The sequence below is a fragment of the Bombina bombina genome, chromosome 5 (assembly GCF_027579735.1).
Source record: "Bombina bombina isolate aBomBom1 chromosome 5, aBomBom1.pri, whole genome shotgun sequence".
Taxonomy (NCBI): domain Eukaryota; kingdom Metazoa; phylum Chordata; class Amphibia; order Anura; family Bombinatoridae; genus Bombina; species Bombina bombina.
This window is the reverse complement of record NC_069503.1, coordinates 118,313,172-118,336,101: the sequence shown is the minus strand read 5'-3', so window position 1 is coordinate 118,336,101 and position 22,930 is coordinate 118,313,172. Positions and strand designations below refer to the sequence as shown.

Sequence of the window (22,930 nt, the reverse complement as noted above, 5' to 3'; positions counted from 1 at the left end):
TCATGGTTGGGAACTCGCGCAGTGTGTATTTTTCGGTATTTCAGGGCCCGCCCCAAAAATCCCCCAGGGCCTCGGCTGGCGAGAGGATTTCAATGTTCGCTGATTCTCGCTTGTTACACCAAGTGATGCAGGTGTCGCTGGTGCTATTAGATCTTCCACCTTAGAGATTATTGCTTGTGAGCTACTCAGAATCTCATAGGATGCACTAGCATGCTATAGATTGTTTGAGGGAGTGCCAATGGTTACTCTGTGCTCGTCCTGATGGCGGGACCCCTCCATATTGCTTACTTCCGAGTCGCTGCAACATATGATAGCAATAGGGGATCCTGTGGGGCTTTCTCCATTAGGCTGAGGAAGAGCGCTTCTATCCTGTGCCAGTACTTGTTATTAAAAATGTCCTGAAAGTCAGATTCTTCCTCGATGGCCATTTTAGACGTAATATGTTGTGTGTTCTTCATTTATTCCATCTGTGTAGAGCTATAAGATCAGCCCTTTATTTAGGGGTCTTGAATTTTGAGGGTAGCTTAGTAAGGGCTCGGGTATAGATGCAAGCTTGTCCCAATGTGGCTAAGTACCTCAGTTATCCGAGGGGGGTAGCGCTACCTATTAGGTGCCGCCGCACTAGGCCTCTATCATCTGACTTCTTGCTTTAGCTTCAAAAGTACAGCTTTGTATAATATATAGGAAACACCACGGTGTAGTGGACCAGCATTAGACTCAATATTGAAGGGGAAGCTGTTGGATGACTGTTTAAATCGGTGGATTAGAAGACATTCCGCTAGAGCACAGAAAAATGTGACCGTTCCCGATCACAGTTCAGACACGCCCCCTCTTTTTCTATTTTTTAATCAAGTTTTTTAATAAACATTATGTTTTTTTGAGTGAAACACACCAATAATGAATTCACACATCATAATAATGTAAATATTGTGCATATTGTTAGGACAAGTGTGCTAAATATGTATCAGTAAGCAGTGATCATTTGACCACTCACCCAATAATAAAGAGTACTGTTTTTGCCTATTATTTCTAATAAAACTTAAATGTAAAATTAAACAGAACACATATATGTTGTCAAACAATGAATAGGTTTTATCCAAATGTTTTCAATTGACCATGGCACTAGAAACATAACCTGAAGGACCAGGTTCCTCCTCCCTGTTTGGAGAATTATATGATCTATCTTGCTCTGCAGAAGGTGACCGTGAGGCAGGTGGAAAAGAGATCTACAGGCCCATAAGATGACGTTAGGTCTCCCCAAATCTTTGGAGAACATGTTGTAGGGGTGTTTTTTCTGCATCAAATCTGTCACAACCACCAGCCCTCTCCTACATAACTGAGACCTTATTATGCAATCTGGTCATCATCTCTGCAAGTCTCTTGCTCGCCTGCGACTCGGTACTCCGGGTACCTGATACTGAATTTACATCTTCAGCAAGAGATACCCAGATGCCTTGTCTATTGCAGAGCTGGTATAGACCAGTTGGTCTCCAAACAGCTTGAAGTAGTTAGGCTGCAGGGTAGAGATGAGTGAACTTGATGCCAACCATCTTTAACAGTATTCAACTATAATCCAGCAGAAATGTGAGCTTTGGTCTCTGGTAAATGATAATATTGATTGCGCTTGAACGCAACAGTTTACCATGAACTTGTAATACGAATACAGTTTTATGCTCAACGGCGCCCATAGAAAGTATAGGGAGTGTCATTTATCGCACCCTCGCATAACTGAAGTCGCAGTAACTCAACACTGCTCCACTCGTAATAGGGATTTGAGTGGAAAAAATACTGCAATCTCGCAATAATGTTTGTGCACCTTGCGCAAACGATAGTGCTCCACTCTTAAACTGACTCTCTGTAGGCTGTGGTTTCCTTACAATATTATAAAGCTTAAAAATATGCATAGGCAGGTGAGATCACAATACAATCTGTATTAACATGTAAGCATTTAAGTAATATCTTAAAAACCAAAGCACAATTACTAAATAAATAAGGTGTGTAATGTCCCTTTAAGTAAATATCATATATAAATGTGATTTTAAAATATAATTTTTTTTTTTTAAAGTAGTGACTTTTTTTATACTATTAAAGGATGTCCCATATAACGATAAACTGAGCAGTCTGGGATCTGTCAGGGCGACAGTAAGAAAGTGATGTATGAACCGGTCACAATGATTGATACTCTTGAGGGAGCACATTAACCCCATACAGGACACAAAAGTAACTTATGGGCCAGAAGAGCAGGAAATGTCCAACGGCTAGATTACGAGTTTTGCGGTATGAGTGAAAAAGCAGCGTTAAGGCTCTTTTTCACTTCCTCTGGTATTACGAGTCTTGCAGGTTTAGGGGCACCGCACACTTTTTTGGCTGTAACGAAACGTAATTACCGCAACTTTCAAAAAGTCCTTTTTCAATGGGACTTCCATAGCGCCGGTATTACGAGTCTGCCTGGGAGGCTAAAAAGTGAGTGGTACCACCAAGATCCATACCGTTAACTGAAATTCAGTAGTTATGAGTTTTACACTACAAAGCCGTAGCATAAAACTCATAACTAAAGTGCTAAAAAGTACACTAACACCCATAATATACCTATTAACCCCTAAACTGAGGCCCTCCCGCATTGCAAACACTAAAATAAAATTATTAACCCCTAATCTGCCGCTCCAGACATCGCCACCACAATAATAAACATATTAACCCCTAAACCGCCGTACTCCCGCATCGCAACACTAGTTAAATATTATTAACCCCTAATCTGCCACCCCTAACATCGCTGACACCTACCTACATTTATTAAACCCTAATCTTCTGCCCCCAAAGTCGCCGCCACTATACTAAAGTTATTAACCCCTAAACCTAACCCTAACACCCACTAACTTTAATGTAATTAAAATAAATCTAAATAAAACCTACTATTAATAACTAAATAATTCATATTTAAAACTAAATACTTACCTGTGAAATAAACTCTAACCTAGCTACAATATAACTAATAGTTACATTGTATCTAGCTTAGGTTTTATTTTTATGTCACTGGCAAGTTTGTATCTATGTTAACTAGGTAGAATAGTTACTAAATAGTCATTAAGTATTTACTAACTACCTAGCTAAAATAAATACAAATTTACCTGTAAAATAAAACCTAACCTGTCTTACACTAACACCTAACCTTACACTACAATTAAATCAATTACCTAAATTAAATACAACTAAATTACCAAAAAAACAAACACTAAATTACACAAAATAAAAAAGAAATGATCAGATATTTAAACTAATTACACCTAATCTAATAGCCCTATCAAAATAAAAAAGCCCCCTCTCCAAAAAACAAACAAACCCTGGCCTAAACTAAACTGCCAATAGCCCTTAAAAGGGCCTTTTGCGGGGCATTGCCCCAAAGACATCAGCTCTTTTACCTGTAAAAAAAAATACAAACAACCCCCAACAGTAAAACCCACCACCCACACAACCAAACCCCCCAAAAAAATCCTAACTAAAAAACCTAAGATCCCCATTGCCCTAAAAAGGGCATTTGGATGGGCATTGCCCTTAAAAGGGCATTTAGCTCTTTTTCAGTGCCCAAACCCTAACCTAAAAATAAAACCCACCCAATAAACCCTTAAAAAAAACCTAACACTAACCCCCGAAGATCCACTTACCGTTTTTGAAGACCCGACATCCATCCTCAACGAAGCCGGAAGAAATCCTCAATGAAGAGGCAGAAGTCTTCATCCAACCGGCATCTTCTATCTTTATCCATTCGGCGTGGAGCGGGTCCATCTTCAAGACATCCGGCGCATAGCATCCTCTTCTTACAACGACTTTTCCAGAATGAAGGTTCCTTTAAATGACGTCATCCAAGATGGCGTCCCTTGAATTCCGATTTGCTGATAGAATTCTATCAGCCAATCGGAATTAAAGGTGAAAAAATCCTATTGACTGATACAATCAGCCAATAGGATTGAACTTCAATCCTATTGGCTGATACAATCGGCCAATAGGATTGAGCTTGCATTCTATTGGCTGTTCCAATCAGCCAATAGAATACAAGCTCAATCCTATTGGCTGATAATTTTTTTACAGGTAAAAGAGCTGATTTCTTTTGGGCAATGCCCCGCAAAAGGCCCTTTTAAGGGATATTGGAAGTTTATTTTAGGCTAGGGTTTTTTTATTTTGTATTTGTATTTATTTTAGCTAGGTACTTAGTAAATAGTTAATAACTATTTAGTAACTAGTCTACCTAGTTAAAATAAATACAAACTTGCCTGTAAAATAAAAATAAAACCTAAGATAGACACAATGTAATTATTAGTTATATTATAGCTATCTTAGGGTTTATTTTAAAGGTAAGTATTTAGTTTTAAATAGGAATCAATTAGTTATTAATAGTATGTTTTATTTAGATTTATTTTAATTACATTAAAGTTAGTGGGTGTTAGAGTTATACTTAGGGTTAGGTTTAGGGGTTAATAAATTTAGTATAGTGGCGGCAACATTGGGGGCGGCAGATTAGGGGTTAATAAGTGTAGGTAGGTTGCGGCGAAATTGGGGGCGGGAGATTAGGGGTTAATAACATTATGTAGGTGTCGGCGATGTTGGGGGCAGCAGATTAGGGGTTAATAAGTATAATGTAGGTGTCTGCGATGTCAGGGGCGGCAGATTAGGGGTTAATAAGTATAATGTAGGTGTCAGTGATGTCAGGGGCGGCAGATTAGGGGTTAATAAGTATAATGTAGGTGTTGGCGATGTCGGGGGTGGAAGATTAGGGCTTAATAAGTGTAAGATTAGGGGTGTTTGGACTCGGGGTTAAATCAGCCAATCAGATTGAAGTTCAATCATATTGGCTGATCCAATCAGCCAATCAGATTGAGCTTGCATTCAATTGGCTGATCGGAACAGCCAATAGAATGCGAGCTCAATCTGATTGGCTGATTGGATCAGCCAATCAGATTGAACTTCAATCTGATTGGCTGATTTAATCAGCCAATCATATTTTTCCTACCCTAATTCCGATTGGCTGATAGAATCCTATCAGCCAATGGGAATTCGAGGGACGCCATCTTTGATGATGTCACTTAAAGGAACCGTCATTCGTCGTTCAGTCGTCAGTGGAAGAAGATGGCTCTGCGTCGGCTCGTCTGAAGATGGCTCCACTCCGCTCCGGATGGATGAAGATTGAAGACGCCACCTGGATGATGACTTCAATCAGATGGAAGACTTCTTCAGCGCCCCTTGGATGATGACTTCAGTCGGATGGAAGACTTCTTCAGCGCCCCTTGGATGAAGACTTCGGCCGCTGCGGATCTCCTCTTCTGTTCCATCGGTGGTCGGCTGGCTGAAGACGGCTAAAGGTAGGATGATCTTCAGGGGGGTAGTGTTAGGTTTATTTAAGGGGGGTTTGGGTTAGATTAGGGGTATGTGGGTGGTGGGTTTTAATGTTGGGGGGGTTGTATTTTTTTTTACAGGCAAGAGCTGAATTCTTTGGGGCATGCCCCGCAAAAGGCCCTTTTAAGGGCTGGTAAGGTAATAGAGATGTTAACTTTTTAATGTAGAATAGGGTAGGGCATTTTTTTATTTTGGGGGGCTTTGTTATTTTATTAGGGGGCTTAGATTAGGTGTAAGTAGCTTAAAATTGTTGTAATATTTTTTAAATGTTTGTAACTTATTTTTTTTATTTTTTGTAACTTAGGTTTTTTTAATTTTTTGTACTTTAGTTAGTTTATTTAATTGTATTTAATTGTAGTTATTTGGAGGTAATTTATTTTATTAATTTAATGATAGTGTAGTGTTAGGTTTAATTGTAACTTGGCTTAGGATTTATTTTACAGGTAAATTTGTATTTCTTTTAGCTAGGTAGTTATTAAATAGTTAATAACTATTTAATAACTATTCTAGCTAGCTAAAATTAATACAAAGTTACCTGTAAAATAAATATAAATCCTAAAATAGCTACAATGTAATTATTAATTACATTGTAGGTATCTTAGGGTTTATTTTACAGGTAAGTATTTAGTTTTAAATAGGAATAATTTGGTTAATGATAGTGTATTGTTAGGTGTAATTGTAACTTAGGTTAGTTTTTATTTTACAGGTAAATTTGTCTTTATTTTAACTAGGTAGCTATTAAATAGTTAATAACTATTTAATAGCTATTGTACCTAGTTAAAATAAATTGAAATTTGCCTGTAAAATAAAAATAAATCCTAAAATAGCTACAATATAATTATTATTTATATTGTAGCTATATTAGGGTTTATTTTAAAGGTAAGTATTTAGTTTTAAATAGGATTCATTTAGTTATTAAGAGTTATAATATTTAGATGTATTTAATTAATATTTAAGTTAGGGAGGGGTTAGGGTTACACTTAGGTTTAGTGCTTAATAATTTTATTATAGTTGCGGTGGTGTAGGGGGGGCAGGATAGGGGTTAATAAATTTATTATAGGTGGCGGCGGTGTAGGGGGGGCAGGATAGGGGTTAATAGGTATTATGTAGGTGGCGACGGTGTAGGGGGGGCAGATTATGGGTTAATGCGTTTAATATAGGTGGCGGCGGGGTCCAGGAGCGGCGGTTTAGGGGTTAATTAGTTTATTAGAGTGGCGGTGGGCTCCGGGAGCGGCGGTTTAGGGGGTAATACATTTAATTCGTTGCGGCAGTGTAGGGGGGACAGATTAGGGGTGTTTAGACTCGGGGTACATGTTAGGGTGTTAGGTGTAGACATCTCCCATAGGAATTAATGGGATATCTGGCAGCAGCAAACATGAACTTTCGCTATGGTCAGACTCCCATTGATTCCTATGGGATCCACCACCTCTAGGGCGGCGGATTGAAAACCAGGTACGCTGGCCTGGAAAAGTGCTGAGCGTACCTGCTAGTTTTTTTATAACTAGCAAAAGTAGTCAGATTGTGCCGAACTTGTGTGCGGAACATCTGGAGTGACGTAAGAATCGATCTGTGTCGGACTGAGTCCGGTGGATCGAAGCTTACGTCACTAAATTCTACTTTTGCCGGTGTGTAGGGCTTGATAACTTAGGCGAATCAGCCTCGCCACAAATAGGCTGCGGAATTCCAGTGTATTTGAGGTTGACGGCTTGATAACTAGGGGCCTGTGTGTGAAAGAGTGAGTGTATTTGTGTGTGTGAGAGAGTGTGTGTGTGTGTATGTGTGAGAGAGCATAAGTGTGTGTGAGAGAGAGGGAGAGAGAGAGAGAGAGAGAGAGAGAGCGAGAGAGAGAGAGTGTGTAAGAGAGAGTAGGTATGTATCTATGTTTGTGATTCTGTGTGTGAAAGAGTGAGTGTATTTGTGTGTGTGAGAGTGTGTGTGTGTGTCTATTAGTGTGTAAGAGTGTGTGTGAGAGTGATTGTGTGTTAGTGTGAGAGTGTGACAGTGTGTGTGTATGAGATAGAGTATGTCTGTGTGAGTGTAATTGTATGACAGAGTGTGTATGAGATAGAGAATGTGTCAGAGTGTGAATATCTATGTGCGAGTTTGTGCTTATGTGCTATTATACATAGTGTGCTGTGTTATTATACATAGTGTGCTGTGCCTGTGCTATTATACATAGTGTGCTGTGTTATTATACATAGTGTGCTATGTTATTATACATAGTGTGCTGTGTTATTATACATAGTGTGCTGTGTTATTATACATAGTGTGCTGTGTTATTATACATAGTGTGCTGTGTTATTATACATAGTGTGCCGTGTTATTATACATAGTGTGCTGTGCTATTATACATAGTGTGCTGTGTTATTATACATAGTGTGCTGTGCCTGGGTTATTATACATAGTGTGCTGTGTTATTATACATAGTGTTCTGTGCACGGCGCATGAGTGTTTGGATTTGGTCTGAACTAAATGGGGCAACCCTAGTCTTACTCTATATAAGCTTTCTCATTTTAAAGTGCGGTGTAAAGAAAAAACAACTTGAGGACTCTGTACAAATGCACAGATATCCTTATATAGTATTAAAGAGTCACTACAGTTTTATATTTTGTATAGTTTTCTACTTTTAAATAAAAAAAAAAATTTTATTTGCTGTGATTTTGGTAAAAAAAATCTACATAATCAAGAAGGGTTATAAATGAAAAAATAGAGAGATAAGGTAATTAGGTCTGCTCTCCTTGGAAGCTTAGCCCATTGCATTGGGTTGTGGGTTCAGTTAACAGAAACAGCTATTACATATTAAAAATAAACCTAAAAGTACAATTTCTCACACATTTTATACTCTGCCTCTGGTATAAGAAGTCATTAGGAACACTTCTAATGGAGACCATTTTACACTGCACTGCCCCTTTAATTGATTATATACACGTTACACAGATACAATGTAGCAGTCTGTACCAGGTAATGTGATAATAAGCTCTGTGTTAATCCCTGTGCTACTGAAGGGGTTAATAAATACTATGCATTTATCTGTGATCAGTAAAAGGACACAAAACTACAATAAGAAATGAATGCCCTATTGCTTACATATAACTTAGTTAAAATCAGTTCCAGAGCAGTAATGCACTAGTAGCAGTTAGCTAAACACATATGTGTGTACCCACCAATCCCCAGCTAGCCCCAATAGTGTAGGGTATTTACATATTGATGTCAACAAAGGATATAAAGAAAAACAGTTCATTTGAAAATAGAAGTGAATTTCAAGGTACAGTCTACTCCAGAAAGTTTATTGTTTTAAAAAAAAAATCCCTTTATTACCCATTCACCAGTTTTGCATAACCAACACAGTTATATTAATACACTTTTTACCTCTGTTATAACCTTGTATCTAAGCCTTTGTAAACTGCCCCCCTATCTCAGTGCTTTTGGCAGAATTGCATTTTAGCCAATCTACGGGAGTGAGCACAATGTTATCTATATTGCACATATGAATTAGCACTGTGTAGCTGTGAAAAAACTGTTAAAATACAATAAGAAAAGATAAATTATTAAAAAAAGTGGGCGCTTAAAGCAGGAGATTCAGTAGATATGTAACAAATTATACTTTCCTCTGTGGGGAATAGATCAGACTAAGGGGGATGATATCCAAACTACTGCCGTTCAGAAGTGGAAATAAACAATTCTGATATATTTAATTATTTTTATTTGATATAATTAAATGTTTTAAGAACAATTCAAAGTTTCAAAAACAATAATTAATATCCACGGTTAAAACAATAATTCATATTCCAATTCTAAAACAATACACATTCACTTCCAACTATAGTTGCTTTTTCAGCCATACACACACTCAAACACTCCTTAAAACAATATAGTAAAAATGGTTATATAACCATTTTTACTATATTGTTTTAAGGAGTGTTTGAGTGGATATTAATTATTGTTTTTGAAACTTTGAATTGTTCTTAAAACATTTAATTATATCAAATAAAAATAATTAAATATATCAGAATTGTTTATTTCCACTTCTGAACGGCAGTAGTTTGGATATCATCCCCCTTAGTCTGATCTATTCCCCACAGAGGAAAGTATAATTTGTTACATATCTACTGAATCTCCTGCTTTAAGCGCCCACTTTTTTTAATAATTTATTATTGTAATTGTTACTATCCAGGAAGGGGATAGTTTTATAGTGAGGCTTTGGAGATTAAGATTCAGCGCTTCACCCACAACATTATTTTTACAATAAGAAAAGAGGCGGCCTTCAAGGCCTTAGAAAATATCATATGAGCCTACCTAGCTATAGTTTTCAACAAAGAATACCAAGAGGACAAGGCAAATTTAATCATAAAAGTAAATTGGAAATGTGTTTATTTATAATTACATACTCTACCTGTCTCATGTAAGTTTTACTTTCTTATCCCTTTAAAGAGTTAACACCATATGAGCACTGAGAAGCTTTCTGTGCTAGTGAAGGGGTTAATACAAAGTGCAGCTCTCTCAGTGCTAGTGAAAGTGCTAATATCTATTGTGTAGCTTTATGTATATAGTGTAGCTGCAATGCACTAGTAGAGGATATGACAGTGACAATGGGCTCAGTTACTAAATTTCATGAATTTGCAGATTTAAACAATGTTAAAAGCATCCAATTAGTCTTTGAAATGGTTGCATATTTTCTTTTGTCTGATTGGCTGCTGATTAACATGTGACTTCTAAGCATGTATTCTGGGAGATGTAGTCCAGTATTGAACTCACACTGTGTTCTCCCATTTACTTCCTGTGCAGCTGTGCTGGGTGAGTGAGTCAGGCTATGTGTGATTAAACGTTTAAGTCACTTTCTAGTCTTCTTAAAAAGTTTATAAATGTTGTCCTTTTAGTGCATGTTACTCATCTGCTTGTGCCAGGCAATGGGATACTAAGTGCTGTTCAACGCTTTGTGTTAGTGAAAGGTTAATACACACTGTGCTGCTCTCTGCGCCAGTGAAGGGTTAATACACACTGTGCAGCTCTCTGTGCTGGTGAAGGGTTAATACACACTGTGCAGCTCTCTGTGCTGGTGAAGGGTTAATACACACTGCAGTTTTCTTTGCTAGTGAAGGGTTAATACACACTGTGCTGCTCTCTGTGCCAGTGAAGGGTTAATACACACTGTGCCGCTCTATGTGTCAGTGAAGGGTTAATACACACTGTGCTGCTCTATGTGTCAGTGAAGGGTTAATACACACTGTGCTGCTCTATGTGCCAGTGAAGGGTTAATATACACTGTGCTGCTCTCTGTGCTAGTGAAGGGTTAATACACACAGTGCCACTCTGTGCTAGTGAAGGGTTAATACACACTGTGCTGCTCTCTGTGCTAGTGAAGGGTTAATATACACTGTGCTGCTCTCTGTGCTAGTGAAGGGTTAATGCACACTGTGCTGATCTCTGTGCTAGTGAAGGGTTACTGCACACTGTGCTGCTATCTGTGCTAGTGAATGGTTAATACACACTGTACTGCTCTCTGCTAGTGGAGGGGTAATATACACTGTTCTGCTCTCTGTGCTAGTGAAGGGTTAATACACACTGTGCTGCTCTCTTTGCTAGTGAAGGGTTAATACACACTGTGCTGCTCTCTTTGCTAGTGAAGGGTTAATACACACTGCGCTGCTCTTTGCTAGTAAAGGGTTAATACACACTGTGCTGCTCTCTGTGATAGTGAAGGGTTAATACCCACTGTGCTGCTGTTTTTTGTGCTAGTGAAGGGTTAATACACACTGTGCAGCTCTCTGTGCTAGTGAAGGGTTAATACACACGGTGGTGCTCTCTGTGCTAGTGAAGGGTTAATACACACTGTACTGCTCTCTGTGCTAGTGAAGGGTTAATACACACTGTGCTAGTGAAGGGTTAATACACACTGGGCAGCTCTCTGTGCTAGTGAAGGGTTAATACACACGGTGCTGCTCTCTGTGCTAGTGAAGGGTTAATACCCACTGTGCTGCTCTCTGTGCTAGTGAAGGGTTAATACACACTGTGCTGCTGTTTTTTGTGCTAGTGAAGGGTTAATACACATTGTGCTGCTCTCTGCTAGTGAAGGGTTAATACACACTGTGCTGCTCTCTGTGTTAGTGAAGGGTTAATATACACTGTACTGCTCTCTGTGCTAGTGAAGGGTTAATACACACTGTGCTAGTGAAGGGTTAATACACACTGGGCAGCTCTCTGTGCTAGTGAAGGGTTAATACACACGGTGCTGCCCTCTGTGCTAGTGAAGGGTTAATACACACGGTGCTGCTCTCTGTGCTAGTGAAGGGTTAATACGCACTGTGCTGCTCTCTGTGCTGGTGAAGGGTTAATACACACTGTGCTGCTCTATGTGCCAGTGAAGGGTTAATACACACTGTGCTGCTCTATGTGCCAGTGAAGGGTTAATATACACTGTGCTGCTCTCTGTGCTAGTGAAGGGTTAATACACACAGTGCCACTCTGTGCTAGTAAAGGGTTAATACACACTGTGCTGCTCTCTGTGCTAGTGAAGGGTTAATATACACTGTGCTGCTCTCTGTGCTAGTGAAGGGTTAATATACACTGTGCTGCTCTCTGTGCTAGTGAAGGGTTAATGCACACTGTGCTGATCTCTGTGCTAGTGAAGGGTTAATGCACACTGTGCTGCTATCTGTGCTAGTGAATGGTTAATACACACTGTACTGCTCTCTGCTAGTGGAGGGGTAATATACACTGTTCTGCTCTCTGTGCTAGTGAAGGGTTAATACACACTGTGCTGCTCTCTTTGCTAGTGAAGGGTTAATACACACTGTGCTGCTCTCTTTGCTAGTGAAGGGTTAATACACACTGCGCTGCTCTTTGCTAGTAAAGGGTTAATACACACTGTGCTGCTCTCTGTGATAGTGAAGGGTTAATACCCACTGTGCTGCTGTTTTTTGTGCTAGTGAAGGGTTACTACCCACTGTGCAGCTCTCTGTGCTAGTGAAGGGTTAATACACACGGTGGTGCTCTCTGTGCTAGTGAAGGGTTAATACACACTGTGCTGCTCTCTTTGCTAGTGAAGGGTTAATACACACTGTGCTGCTATCTGTGCTAGTGAAGCATTAATATACACTGTTGCTCGCTGTGCTAGTGAAGGGTTAATACACACTGTGCTGCTATCTGTGCTAGTGAAGGGTTAATATACACTGGTGCTTTCTGTGCTAGTGAAGGGTTAATACACACTGTGCTGCTCTCTGTGCTAGTGAAAGGTTAATACACACTGCTGCTCTCTTTGCTAGTGAAGGGTTAATACACACTGTGCTGCTCTCTTTGCTAGTGAAGGGTTAATACACATTGTGCTGCTCTCTGTGCTAGTGAAGGGTTAATACACACTGTGCTGCTCTCTGTGTTAGTGAAGGGTTAATATACACTGTACTGCTCTCTGTGCTAGTGAAGGGTTAATACACACTGTGCTAGTGAAGGGTTAATACACACTGGGCAGCTCTCTGTGCTAGTGAAGGGTTAATACACACGGTGCTGCTCTCTGTGCTAGTGAAGGGTTAATACCCACTGTGCTGCTCTCTGTGCTAGTGAAGGGTTAATACACACTGTGCTGCTGTTTTTTGTGCTAGTGAAGGGTTAATACACATTGTGCTGCTCTCTGTGCTAGTGAAGGGTTAATACACACGGTGCTGCTCTCTGTGCTAGTGAAGGGTTAATACACACGGTGCTGCTCTCTGTGCTAGTGAAGGGTTAATACACACGGTGCTGCTCTCTGTGCTAGTGAAGGGTTAATACGCACTGTGCTGCTCTCTGTGCTGGTGAAGGGTTAATACACACTGCAGCTTTCTTTGCTAGTGAAGGGTTAATACACACTGTGCTGCTCTCTGTGCCAGTGAAGGGTTAATACACACTGTGCCGCTCTATGTGTCAGTGAAGGGTTAATACACACTGTGCTGCTCTATGTGCCAGTGAAGGGGTAATACACACTGTGCTGCTCTATGTGCCAGTGAAGGGTTAATACACACTGTGCTGCTCTATGTGCCAGTGAAGGGTTAATATACACTGTGCTGCTCTCTGTGCTAGTGAAGGGTTAATACACACAGTGCCACTCTGTGCTAGTAAAGGGTTAATACACACTGTGCTGCTCTCTGTGCTAGTGAAGGGTTAATATACACTGTTCTGCTCTCTGTGCTAGTGAAGGGTTAATGCACACTGTGCTGATCTCTGTGCTAGTGAAGGGTTAATATACACTGTGCTGCTCTCTGTGCTAGTGAAGGGTTAATATACACTGTGCTGCTCTCTGTGCTAGTGAAGGGTTAATGCACACTGTGCTGATCTCTGTGCTAGTGAAGGGTTAATGCACACTGTGCTGCTATCTGTGCTAGTGAATGGTTAATACACACTGTACTGCTCTCTGCTAGTGGAGGGGTAATATACATTGTGCAGCTCTCTGTGCTAGTGAAGGGTTAATACACACTGTGCTGCTCTCTTTGCTAGTGAAGGGTTAATACACACTGTGCTGCTCTCTTTGCTAGTGAAGGGTTAATACACACTGCGCTGCTCTTTGCTAGTAAAGGGTTAATACACACTGTGCTGCTCTCTGTGATAGTGAAGGGTTAATACCCACTGTGCTGCTGTTTTTTGTGCTAGTGAAGGGTTACTACCCACTGTGCAGCTCTCTGTGCTAGTGAAGGGTTAATACACACGGTGGTGCTCTCTGTGCTAGTGAAGGGTTAATACACACTGTGCTGCTCTCTTTGCTAGTGAAGGGTTAATACACACTGTGCTGCTCTCTTTGCTAGTGAAGGGTTAATACACACTGTGCAGCTCTCTGTGCTAGTGAAGGGTTAATACACACTGTGCTGCTATCTGTGCTAGTGAAGCATTAATATACACTGTTGCTCGCTGTGCTAGTGAAGGGTTAATATACACTGGTGCTTTCTGTGCTAGTGAAGGGTTAATACACACTGTGCTGCTCTCTGTGCTAGTGAAAGGTTAATACACACTGTGCAGCTCTCTTTGCTAGTGAAGGGTTAATACACATTGTGCTGCTCTCTGTGTTAGTGAAGGGTTAATATACACTGTACTGCTCTCTGTGCTAGTGAAGGGTTAATACACACTGTGCTAGTGAAGGGTTAATACACACTGGGCAGCTCTCTGTGCTAGTGAAGGGTTAATACACACGGTGCTGCTCTCTGTGCTAGTGAAGGGTTAATACCCACTGTGCTGCTCTCTGTGCTAGTGAAGGGTTAATACACACTGTGCTGCTGTTTTTTGTGCTAGTGAAGGGTTAATACACATTGTGCTGCTCTCTGCTAGTGAAGGGTTAATACACACTGTGCTGCTCTCTGTGTTAGTGAAGGGTTAATATACACTGTACTGCTCTCTGTGCTAGTGAAGGGTTAATACACACTGGGCAGCTCTCTGTGCTAGTGAAGGGTTAATACACACGGTGCTGCTCTCTGTGCTAGTGAAGGGTTAATACGCACTGTGCTGCTCTCTGTGCTAGTGAAGGGTTAATACACACTGTGCTGCTGTTTTTGTGTGCTAGTGAAGGGTTAATACTCACTGTGCTGCTCTCTGTGCTAGTGAAGGGGTTAATACACACTGTGTTGCTCTCTTTGCTATTGAAGGGTTAATACACACTGTGCTGCTCTCTGTGCTAGTAAAGGGTTAATACACACTGTGCAGCTCTCTGTGCCAGGGAAGGGTTAATACACACTGTGCTGCTCTCTGTGCTAGTGAAGGGTTAATACACACTGTACTGCTCTCTGTGCTAGTGAAGGGTTAATACACAATGTGCTGCTCTCTGTGCTAGTGAAGGTTTAATACCCACTGTGCTGCTGTTTTTTGTGCTAGTGAAGGGTTAATACACACTGTGCAGCTCTCTGTGCCAGGGAAGGGTTAATACACACTGTGCTGCTCTCTGTGCTAGTGAAGGGTTAATACACACTGTACTGCTCTCTGTGCTAGTGAAGGGTTAATACACACCGTGCTGCTCTCTGTGCTAGTGAAGGTTTAATACACATTGTGCAGATTTATTTGCTAGTGAAGGATTAATACACACTGTGCAGCTCTGTGCTAGTGAAGGGTTAATACACACTGTGCAGCTCTCTGTGCTAGTGAAGGGTTAATACACACTGTGCTGTTCTCTGTGTTAGTGAAAGGTTAATACACACTGTGCTGCTCTGTGCTAGTGAAGGGTTAATACACACTGTGCTGCTCTCTGTGCCACTGAAGGGTTAATACACACTGTGCAGCTCTCTGTTCTAGTGAAGGGGTTAATAATACACACTGTGCTGCTCTCTGTGCCAGTGAAGGGTTAATATACACTGTGCTGTTCTCTGTGCCAGTAAAGGGTTAATACACACTGTGCTGTTCTCTGTGCCAGTGAAGGGTTAATACACACTGTGATGCTCTCTGTGCCAGTGAAGGGTTAATACACACTGTGATGCTCTCTGTGCTAGTGAAGGGTTAATACACACTGTGCTGCTTTTTGTGCTAGTGAAGGGTTAATACACATTGTGCTGCGCTCTGTGCTAGTGAATGGTTTATACACACTGTGCAGCTCTCTGCTAGTGAAGGGTTAATACACCCTGTGCTGCTCTCTGTGCTAGTGAAGGGTTAATACACACTGTGCAGCTCTCTGTGCTAGTGAAGGGTTAATACACACTGTGCTGCTCTCTGTACTAGTGAAGGGTTAATACACACTGTACTGCTCTCTGTGTTAGTGAAGGGTTAATACACACTGTGCTGCTCTCTGTGCTAGTGAAGGGTTAATACACACTGTGCTGCTCTCTGTGCTAGTGAAGGGTTAATACACACTGTGCTGCTCTCTGTGTTAGTGAAGGGTTAATACACACTGTGCTGTTCTCTCTGTGCTAGTGAAGGGTTAATACACACTGTGCTGCACTCTGTACTAGTGAAGGGTTAATACCCACTGTGCTGTTCTCTCTGTGCTAGTGAAGGGTTAATACACACTGTGCTGCTCTCTGTGCTAGTGAAGGGTTAATACACACTGTGCTGTTCTCTCTGTGCTAGTGAAGGGTTAATACACACTGTGCTGCTCTCTGTGCTAGTGAAGGGTTAATACACACTGTGCTGCTCTCTGTGCTAGTGAAGGGTTAATACACACTGTGCTGCTCTCTGTGCTAGTGAAGGGTTAATACACACTGTGCTGCTCTCTGTGCTAGTGAAGGGTTAATACACACTGTGCTGCTCTCTCTGCTAGTGAAGGGTTAATACACACCACCTTATGCTGATTGTCACATTCTCTGTGGTTTTGTGTATTCTCAGATAGTATTGTCTTTTGTTTTATATTCTGTCTGTTATTTGTTTTATATCTCTTGTTACTTTACTGGTCTGTGTTTTATTATTATCTCTCTGTTTCCTATTGTCATGTTTATGTATATGTGAATATCCTATATAATAAATGGCCAAGTATGTTTGTCAGATGCAGTCATGCGCAGTAGAGACTGCACGTGACAAACATACCTGGCCGTTTGGATCCTGACACTCAGCACTCAGCACAGAGCAAGGCTGAAGCGGAGAGTCAGGGGGCGTGGCCGAAGGGATCTTCGAGATAGGGGTGTGGCCGGGCGCTACAATGGGAGTGAACGGACGTGGCGAGGGGCATTTTCGGGTGGGTGACACCGCGATGGGGGCGTGGCCAGAGAGGCAAACGGTTTGCAAGACAGAGCCAGAGAGGGAGCAAGAGTGGCGGGTAGAAGGGCCAAAGAGGGGGGAGAGAGCCAAATAGAGTGGGGAGAGAGCCAAAGAAGGGGGAGAGAACAAAAGAGGGGGCAGAGAGAGCCAAAGAAAGGGGGGAGAGAGAGTGCAAAGGAGAGGGGGGAGAGAAAGCAAAAGAGAGGGGGGAGAGAGCAAGGGGTGGAACCGCTGTACTGCAAAAAATGGCCCGTGTACACAGGCTTTAGTACTAGTATATATATAATCCATTAGCATTTTAGACTTAAAGGGACATTTAACACCTGCTGAAAATGGCTAAAACCTACTTTTATCTTATTAATAACAATAAAATAATCACTGCTGTCTATTTTATTTGTTCCTCTTACCCCAAACTGTTGACGAAGATTGTTTTGAAGTACAGTGTTGATCCAGTGCTTGATTGTACTATGTAAGCTGCCATATTGGAACGTACCTTACAGGGGCACAGTAGTCACATGCTCATGATACAGTCACATGACACACACAGCATATTATTTGTTACATATAACTTAGAGAATCACATCTGTTTGCAGCGTGTGAGCTGCAGTGTCTGAAGATATTTATTTGTCACTCATAGTATAAATGTATAAGCTTTCCCCATCTATTCATATTCACACATATTATGCAGCACAACTGTGATAAAATGCTTTATAAGCAATATTTATGTTTTTAACGCCCCCCACAGTTTTACTCTTACCCACAAGTTTTATGCTCTAAGCAAAAGCCCTCTGCCGTTTTCAGGCACTATTGTAAATCATGAGGGAGAGGGAGGGGGAGAGGGTGGCTCTCAGACAGGCTGGATATACTCTGTGGCCGTGCAGAAGATTTCTGCCTCTCATGAACTCTACTGCTTATGTAAAGCTGTTGTACCAGCTAACTGATCAGTTAGTAATGATCATCTGTTTTATTTACCAGTGTGAACTGCTCCTGTCACACCCTCTGCCAAGACACAGTCACTAGAGCAGAACTGTGTCTGTGATCATCAGAGGGTGTGACAGGAGCAGATCACACTGGTAAATAAAACAGACGATCATTACTAACTGATCAGTTCGCTGGCTGGTACAAGTGCTTTACATAAGCAGCGCACGAGAGGTCATAAGAAGCATAAATCTTCTGCAGCGTGTCTGAGAGCCTCCCTCTCTCCCTCACGGAGCTTACAAATGATTTGCGACAATAGAGCCTGAAAACTGCACACAGCGTTTTTTAGCTTAGAGCATAAATCTTGTGGGCAGTAAAAGTAAAACTGTGGGGGTATTAAAAACATAAACAGTGCTTATAAAGCATTTTATTTCAAATGTGCTGCATAATGTGTGTGAATATAAACAGAGGGAGAAAGCTAATTCATTTACACTGTGACAAATAAATATGTATCTTCAGAGACTGCAGCTCACACGCTGCAGATGCTGTGCGTGTCATGTGACTGCATTATGAGCATGTGACTACTGTGCCCCTGAAACGTGCGTTACAATATGGCAGCTACATAGGAAATCAAGCACTGGATCAACACTGTACTTCAAAACAATCTCCTTCAACAGTTTGGGGTAAGAGGAACAGAAAAAATAGACCGCACTAATTATTTTATTTTTATTAATAAGAAAAAGTAGGTTTTAGGGATTATTAGAAGACAGGTGTTAAGTGTCCCTTTAAAGGGTCATGAAACCCACATTTTTTTCTGTCATGATTCAGATAGAGAATACAATTTTAAACAACTTTCCAATTTACTTCTAGTATTTAATTTGCTTCCTTCTCTTGTTATCCTTTGCTGAAAGCTTTATCTAGGAAAGCTCAGGAGCCTAGGTTCTAGCTGTTGATTGGTAGCTGCATATATATATTGATTGTGATTGGCTTACCCATAAGTTCAGTTAGAAACCATTAGTGCATTGCTGCTAATTCAACAAATGATACCAAGAGAATGAAACAAATGAGATAATAGAAGTAAATTAGAAAGTTGTTTAAAATTTTATTCTCTATCTGAATCATGAAAGAAAAACATTGAGTTTCATGTCCCTTTAAGGGCAATTTATCAATGTCTGTCCGACATGATACGTATCATGTCTTACAGACATCGCTGAATGCTGACGGCATTTAACATTGCACAAGCAGTTCAACAGAACTGCTTGTGCAATGCCGCCCGTGCAGATTCGTGGCCAATCGGCCACTAGCATGGGGTATCAATCAGCCCGATCGTATTGGATCGTCTTTAGACCGCTGCTTCATAACTGCGGTTTCCGGCCAGCCTGAAGGCTCGTGCGGAATGGAGCTTGATAATTTGGCCCCTAAAACTTCCCCAAAAGACCAGAGCATTTTTGCCATTACTCCATTTAAACAGAAATAGAGCCTTGTTTGTTTTTTTCTTTACCTATTAAACTATATATTTATTTCTTCTACAAGATATGACGAGTCCACGGATTTCATCCTTACATGTGGGATATTATCCTCCTGCTAACAGGAAGTGGCAAAGAGCACCACAGCAGAGCTGTATATATAGCTCCTCCCTTCCCCTCCACCCCCAGTCATTCTCTTTGCCTATGCTAGTAATAGGAAGAGGTAAAGTAAAAGAGGTGTTAAAATGATAGTTTTTAGTTTTTTCAATCAAGAAGTTTGTTATTTTAAAATGGTACCGGTGAGTACTATTTTTCTCAGGCAGGATATAGAAGAAGATTTCTGCCTTGAGGTTGATGATCTTATCAAAAGTCACTAAGATCCATGTTGGTTCCCACAGAGTTGCTGAGGAGTGCAAGAGGAATCTTCAGTGTGGGGAACGTTTTCATGCTACAAGCAGCATTGAGGTATGTGCAGTCATTTATTTCTGAAGAGACTATGGTATATCAGAATTGGCTGACATAGTTCCCAGGTTGGGAAGGGGTAAGCAGTAGACCTATATATCAGGGTGGTACTGAAATCCTGTGTAAATTATCGTTGTTACAGATGCAGGGCTTATTGCAGCCAGCATGGTTAAGACACTGGGGCAGCGTTTCTTTCATGTAATTGGCAAGAGTCCATGAGCTAGTGATGTATGGGATATACAATCCTACCAGGAGGGGCAAAGTTTCCCAAACCTCAAAATGCCTATAAATACACCCCCCACCACACCCACAATTCAGTTTTACAAACTTTGCCTCCTATGGAGGTGGTGAAGTAAGTTTGTGCTAAGGTTTCTACGTTGATATGCGCTTCTCAGCATTGTTGAAGCCCGATTCCTCTCAGAGTACAGCGAATGTCAGAGGGACGTGAAGGGAGAATCACTTATTGAATAATATGATTTCCCTAACGGGGGTCTATTTCATAGGTTCTCTGTTATCGGTCGTAGAGATTCATCTCCTACCTCCCTTTTCAGATTGACAATATACTCTCATATACCATTACCTCTACTGATAACTGTTTCAGTACTGGTTTGGCTATCTGCTATATGTGGATGGGTGTCTTTTTGGTAAGTATGTTTTTATTACTTAAGACACCTCAGCTATGGTGTGGCACTTTATGCATTTATATAAAGTTCTAAATATATGTATTGTACTTATATTTGCCATGAGTCAGGTTCATGTATTTCCTTTTTGCAGACTGTCAGTTTCATATTTGGGGAAAGTTAATATTAAGAAATATTTTTCTTACCTGGGGTTTAGTCTTTTTTTCAATTGACTACTTTGTTTCAAATTGCGGGCTAACTTAGGCTCGCGGGTGCGCCAAATGCTACACTTTATTGCGTCATTCTTGGCGCGAGAATTTTTTGGCGTTAAAGGCACGTCCGTTGACGCAAGTTCGTCATTTCCGGCGTCGTAATTGACGCAGAGGTTCACACAGGGTTGCGTCGTCAGTGACTCGAGTGTGTCATTTCCGGACATGCTTGGCGCCAAAAAAATTTCCAGTTACGTTGTGCATCATTCTTGGCGCTAAAATTTTTTCATTATTTATTTGCCCCATGGTTTTTGCCTCTTGCCTTTGTCTATGTCAGAGGGCTATGCTATTTGCATTTTTTTTCCCATTCCTGAAACTGTCATATAAGGAAATTGACAAATTTTGCTGTATATGTTATTTTACATTTTGCAAGATGTCTCAATCTGATCCTGCCTCAGAAGTATCTGCTGGAACTTTACTGCCTGATGTCGGTTCTACTAAAGCTAAGTGCATTGTATTTCTGAATGTCATTGTATGATAACATTTTTACATGCAGATATTGTATCCATCAGTTAATAGTGCATTTCCTGTTGTTGTTTCTTCAACTTTTAATGTACATGTTATACCTATGAAATTTAAAGAATTTGTTTCTGATTCTATTCAGAAGGCTTTGTCTGCTATCTGCCTTCTAATTAATATAAAGGTCTTTTAAAACTTCTCATAAGGTTGATGAATTTTCAAATGACCGACAACATAATGAATTATCCTTTTCTGATGAGGATCTATCTGATTCAGAAGATCTTTCCTCAGATATTGTCAATAACAAATCTTCTTATTTATTTAAAATGAAGCATTTTCGTTCTTTGTTAAAGAAGTGTTATTTGGATATCATAGAAACTAGTCCTCTTGATATTAGAACTAGTAAATTCTGTTTTTAAACCTCCTGTGGTTGCTCCAGAGGTTTTTTTCCATTTCTGATGCTATTTCTCTTATGATTTCTAAGGAATGGAATTAGCCGGTTACTTATTTTATTCCTTTTTCAAGGTTTAATAAATTGTATCCTTTTACCAGCAATTTCTATAGAGTTTTGGGGAAAGATCCTCAACTTGTTGGGGCTATTTCTACTCTTGCTGAAGGTACCTCTATTCCTATGGAAGCTAGTACTTAAGTTCTTTTAGATAGGAGACTTGAATCTTATCTAAGGAAAGCTTATTTATGTTCAGGTCGTCTCAGGCCTGCATTTTCTTTGGCTGTTGTTGCAGCTGCTTCAACCTTTTTGTTGGAGATTTAGCGCAACAAGAATTGGATTCTGATTTATCTAGTATTGTTCGCTTACTGCAACATACTAATCAGTTCTGATGCCATTTTTTTATATCATCAAATTTGATGTTAGATCTATATCTTTAGCTATTTTTAGCTACAAGAGTTTTGAGGCTTAAATCTTGGAATGCTGATATGACTTTTTAAGTCTAGATTGCTATCTCTTCTTTCCAAGGTAATAAGAGACCTAAGGGTAAATATTAAGCTTCTAAATGGTGTTTGTTCTTTTTTTCAAACAAGGAACAACAATCTAATCCTTCCCTATGGATTCTGTTTCCAATTTGAAACCTTCTTTAAATGGAATAATTCCAATCCATTTAAGAAACCAAAACGCCAGTCCCTAAGTCCACATGAAGGTGCAACTCTCTTTCCAGCTCAGCTGGTAGGGGGCAGATTAAGGTCTTTTTCAAGAATGTTTTAGATAATTCGGTCCAAATCAATGGTTTCAGAGTATTGTGTCTCAGGGGTTTTGAATAGGATTCTAAATAAATCCTCCTGTGAGAAGATTTTTTTTCTCTCACGTATCCCAGCAAATCCAGTTAAAGCTCAGGCTTTCCTGAAGTGTGTTTCAGACCTGGAGTTTCAGGGGTAGTCATGCCAGTTCCTTTTCAGGGACAAGGTCTGGGGTTTTTATTCAATTCTATTCATTGTCTCAAAGAAGGAAATTTCATTCAGACCAATTCTGGATCTGAAAATTTTTGAATCGTTATGTAAAGGTACGAATTTTCAATTGGTGACCTTAAGGACTGTTCTGCCTTTATTCAGCAAGGACACTTTTACGTCCATAATGGATTGCAGGATGTATACCTTCATATTCCGATTCATTCAGATCATTATCAGTTCCTTAGATTCTCTTTTCTAGACAAGCATTACCAATTCATTGCTTTTCCATTTTTGGATTAGCAACCGCTCAAAG

At 40.3% G+C, this 22,930-nt stretch overlaps 1 pseudogene; it reads left to right on the top strand.

The window, feature by feature from the left end:
* Positions 1–22,930, top strand: part of LOC128660051 (zinc finger protein 850-like) — a 106,047-nt pseudogene that overhangs the window by 34,299 nt on the left and 48,818 nt on the right.